Source organism: Eptatretus burgeri, chromosome 3, assembly GCF_056783735.1.
Source record: "Eptatretus burgeri isolate ZD-2024b chromosome 3, Ebu_testis_v1, whole genome shotgun sequence".
In the NCBI taxonomy this organism is placed as follows: Eukaryota; Metazoa; Chordata; class Myxini; order Myxiniformes; family Myxinidae; genus Eptatretus; species Eptatretus burgeri.
This window is the reverse complement of record NC_140963.1, coordinates 97147762-97152761: the sequence shown is the minus strand read 5'-3', so window position 1 is coordinate 97152761 and position 5000 is coordinate 97147762. Positions and strand designations below refer to the sequence as shown.

The following is a 5000-nucleotide window of genomic DNA, read 5'->3' as shown; positions in this document are numbered from 1 at the left end:
AGTATATGCAATGGATTATAGACGTCATTGGTCCCCAAAAGCAAAAAAAGTCAATGTTCAGCCGCAAGAAGGATTTGCTTATGGAAATGGCATTTTTGAAACTTAATGGCTTAATTAATGTGGAGTCTCTTGAATGTGAGAAAAACTATATGACAGCGACTTGTTCGCAATGAGACGTGATCATCAATATGCAGTAGATTCCCCCAAAATGTGAATTGATGATGATGCTCACCTAAACACCACAAATGTGACCACAACTGCTCGAACTGCAGGGAAGTTTTATCTCATCTCTCATGCAGTCCAGACTGGTGACCTTGTAACTTACATATTTTTGGACCACTCAAAGAACATCTGGGTGTATTTTTGTTCACAAATTATATAAAATGTCCTAAAATGGCTGTGTATCTCCCACATACCTCTTTACAGATGGCATCAAAGCACGGCCACACTGATGGGACAAGTGTGTATGTGAAACAGGGGAACACCTCGACAATTAAAGGTGATGTTTCATGCACCCTCCTACATGTACCTTTGTTCATTTCTAGTGAGAAAAAGTTCAATGTCAATTTTGAACTCTCCTCGCAATGCTTTATCAACGCTTGTTCGTAACCTGTGACGAACATGCTTTAATTGACATTTCCGAGGAAAGTTTGGATTCTTCGTTTGGATTTCTGATGCTACCTCCTTCACGTGTTATGTATGAAGTTTACTTGATTATACTATAAAACCTTCCATTATTATCCTTCCATAATAGGACAAAGTTCATTGCATATCACTTTCACCTTAAAGGAAATCGGGCTGGCAGGGTGTCCTAGAGGTACGCACACTCATCTCTGAGCTGTCGAGCCTGGGTTTGAACAGCTATAAACTGTTCTCTCGGCATTTCACATGAAGGGTGATTCATCAATGCGTGTGCCGTCCCTCGGATGGGCGTTTAACTAGGTGTCCCGTCTACCAGCATTACGTGGTGGACTTCAAAGATCCCGTGGTGTCCTTGGTGAACAGTTGGCGAGCTATCGCTGGCACCATGAACAAATTCCAAATTCCTGCCTGGATTGCCTGCGTCAGAGTGGTGACGCATCCATGATTGGAACCCTTGCCAAGAAACCTCTTCAGCAGAACCGACACACTGTCCAGAGCATGGTACATTAATCTCAAAGAAAATCGGTATTCTTTTTAAAAGCAACGTTTTTTTTAAAGGATATCCAAACATTCTTTTATGTCTCTAGTTTAAACATCTTTTTTAGGAATATTCTTAGAAAAAAATTCTGATGCTCATTTACTGCAAAGGGGGAATTGCACGAAGAATCCATGTACACTTTATGAAGTCACCCTGTCCGTCACACATTGTGCTGGTAAAACTCAATACGTGCTCAGAGATAGTAGAATGCATGTGAGAATGGTGGCATCTGTCGGTCCATCGTTTTGCGGTGCACTCCACTAATCCTGTTTAAAAAAAAAAAAAAAATTATAAACAAAGCTCGTGGAAGAACTAGAACACTGAATGGATCAGGATGAAACAGAACAGAAGGAAGAGCAGAGAGAGGAAGGGAGAGAGAGAGAGAGAGGGAGGGATACCAACAGTGAAGTTAAAGGACAAAGTAGAGGGAGACTTGGGTGAATGAGGGACAGAAAAGGACACATGAGGTGGACAGAATGGATACAGAAGGAAACTCTCAGGAAGGAAAACTGGATATTTTGAAGGATTTGCAATTGAGATGGTGGGGGGGGGATTTGGGTTTACGAGGGTGGAAAAGATCATGAATTTGGATTGGTGACATTCTGAGACTGGTGAACAGCTGTCATGAAGACCTGGAGGGAAGAATGAGATTGAAAGGATGTGGAAGTTGGTTCGAGAGGAAGGACAAAATGAGGAACAAATGAGTGGAGGTGAGCAGTAGAAGGTTGATGGTAAACTGTGTGTGCCCTGCATAAACATGTCGGAGGGGGGGGGGACAAAGTATGGAAAGAGCAGAGGGTGCGAGACCAGAAAGGAGGCGGAAGAAACCAGAGAGAGCATCGATCCATCTGCGATGGCAAAGTGATAGGTCCATAGACTCAGATTCAGCGCAAGAGATTCCAATGATCTTGAAGGCCTTGGTTTCCAAGGTGTTTCCAAGGTGTCAAGCTGAGCAAGATATGAGGCAGGAGAGCCATCCCAGAGGGAAGAGCAGTATTCCATCACACTGCTGATGAAAGCCTTGTAGATGGATAGAAGCTCAGGTGTACCAACAAAAGACTGTATGTTGGAGAATACAAAGTCAGTGGCTGGCTTTGGAGGCCAACTTTAATATTGGTTTGCCCAAGAAAGATCATGGATGAACGTGAGACCCAGGAGTTTGAGTGACTATGTTCAAGAAGATTATTAAGAAAGTAGATGGGAGGGTTTGCCAGATGGTCGTTTCAGAGAGAGAGAGAGAGAGAGAGAGAGAGAGAGAGAGAGAGAGAGAGAGAGAGAGAGAGAGAGAGAGAGAGAGAGAGAGAGAGAGAGAGAGAGAGAGAAAGAAAAAGAGAAGAGAGAGGGATAGATGAAGAGAGGGACAGACAGAGACATAGACAGAGGTAGATATATATATATATATATATATATATATATATATATATATATATATATATATATATATATATATATATATATATATATATTTGTCCAGATTGAAATATTTATTCCATGTGTTTGACCAGATTGTGATTTTGTCAACATGAAAAGAGAGGGAGAGGGCTGCCTATCTGAAGGATGATGGATGTCACGGTAGAGGGTGGAGTCATCAGTAAGTAGATAAAGAGGATTTTCTAGAGTCAGAGAGATCAGTGATGAAAATCAGAAATAGGACTGGGCCCAGAACACTGACTTGAGGTACACCACCCTTGACAGGGAGAGGATATGAAAGGATTCCGTTAAGAACCACACATTGGCTATAAGAGTAGAGGAAGTCAGGAAGCCATGTGTGGAGATGGCCTTGGATGCCATAGGCAGAGTGTTTGGAGAGCAAGGTGGGATGCCAGACTCTATTGAAAGCTCAAGATATGTCTGGAGAGATGGCCCTGGACTCATGTCTGACATAAAGGGGCTCCATCCATTGTTGGGTGAGGAAAGCAGCATGTCCAAGTAAAGTGACCTTGTCTGAATCAAAATTATTGATCTGAGATGAGGCTGTTGGTGAAAAGGAAGGATTTTATATCAACTGCGATTTTGGATTACATGGCCTTGCTGATGATTGGAAGTAAGCTAATAGGTCTGTAGTTATAGGGGATTAGTTTTTGCAAAGCTAAAGTTCTGTGCTAACCAATGAAGGCAGCAATGTCCATATATTCCCACCATCTTAAATGCTACACAAAAACATCAAATGAACATTGTGATCCAGTTTCCTGCAAAATAATTCACCCGCTACCATAATGCCACATTTAGATGAATAACTAACGATGAAGAAACTATTTTTCCAAATAAACTTTTTTATTCATAACTGAAGAGATCAAACTAAACACGGTTATAGCTGAAGGAGGTTACATGTCAGGAATACCTGCAAATAACATGTACAAATCAAAATTCACTGGTTGTAAAAGTATTCAGCCCCTCAGGTCAGTACTTGGTGGAAACACCTTTTGCAGCAATGACTGCTATGAGTCTTTTTGTGGTCAGTCTCCACCAGTTTTGCACAGTGAGATGGTGAAATCTTTGCCCATTTTTCATGTGAAAATTGCTCTAGATCTTCCAAGTTTGATGGGGATCGTCGATGGACGACAATCTTCAAATTCCACCATTAATGTTCATTTGGGTTCAAGTCAGGACTCTGGGCCACTCAAGAACATTTATTTTCTTCTTATTCAGCCACTACTGTGTGGCTTCATCTTTGTGCTTCGGATCATTGTTCTGCTGAAATGTGAATCTCCAACCCAGTTTCAGATTCATGACTGACTCAAGCAGGTTTTCATCAAGGATTCTCCTGTACTTTGCACCATCCATTGTTCCTTCCATCCTGACAAGTTTGCCAGTCCCTGCTGATGAAAAGCAGCCCCATAACATTATGCTGCCACAACCATGCTTGACACTGGGGATGGTGTTGACTGGGTGATGTGCAGTGTTAGGTTTGTGTGAGACGTAACGCTTGTAATTGAGATAAAAAGTTCAGTTTTTGCCTCGTCTGACCAGAAAAGATTTCTTCACATTCCTGCAATATCATTAAGATGCTTTTTTTCAAACTCCATATGAGCTTTTAGATGCGTCTTTTTCATTAATGGCTTCTTTCTTGCCACCTGTCCATCGAGGCCAACTTTGTGAAGGGAATGGGATATTGTTGATTGATGAAAACTGACCCCCATCTTAGACATAGAGCCTTGCAAATCTTTCAAAGTCATTGTTGGATTTTCAGTGACAACCCAAACCAGTTTCCTGCTTGCTCAGAAATTGAGTTTGGTTGTGTGACCTGATTTGGGTCAGGTCTGGGTGGTATGCTACGTCTTCCACTTATTAATGATGGATTTCACCGTACTCAGAGGGATCATGAATGACTGAAATATTCGTACAACCCTCTCCTGAACGGTGCTTCTTCACCACTTTATGCCTGACTTTTTTGGAAAGCTCCTTGGTCTTTATGTTTTCTTTGTTGGTTGACCAATTGGGTTTCACCTTTAAAGTCCTTAGATAAATGGGGGGAGCTTAATTTTTATGTTAAACAACTGATTACATACAGGTGAAACCTATTGCACATACTTTGTAACCTTTCAAACAAATAATTTGCTCCTGAAGTAATTTAGGGTTAATTAGGCAAATGGATTGAATACTTATGCAACTGATAATCATCATATTTTCTTTGTCAATCTAAATTATTCACATTTTATCTTCATTTTTTAATTTTTATTAAAAAATTCGTTTATTTTTTATTAAAAAATTCGAGTCGTTTATTAATATAAGACTCGTTATTACGTTTGATTTGAAAGCATCATGAAATTATCTCAGGTGGCATCAAAATGTAAAAAACCTTGTTGTGGGGGGGGGGGGT

The 5000-nt window shown here is 40.8% G+C and overlaps 1 long non-coding RNA gene across 15 annotated transcripts in view; it reads left to right on the top strand.

Annotated features, from left to right (window-relative positions):
* LOC147030501 (uncharacterized) overlaps positions 1-5000 on the top strand; it is a 191173-nt gene that overhangs the window by 162156 nt on the left and 24017 nt on the right. For all 15 annotated transcript variants that reach the window (XR_015056410.1, XR_015056408.1, XR_015056407.1 and 12 more), the window contains one exon: positions 427-499. This is a non-coding gene — a long non-coding RNA (uncharacterized LOC147030501). The remainder of the gene's footprint in view (positions 1-426; positions 500-5000) is intronic.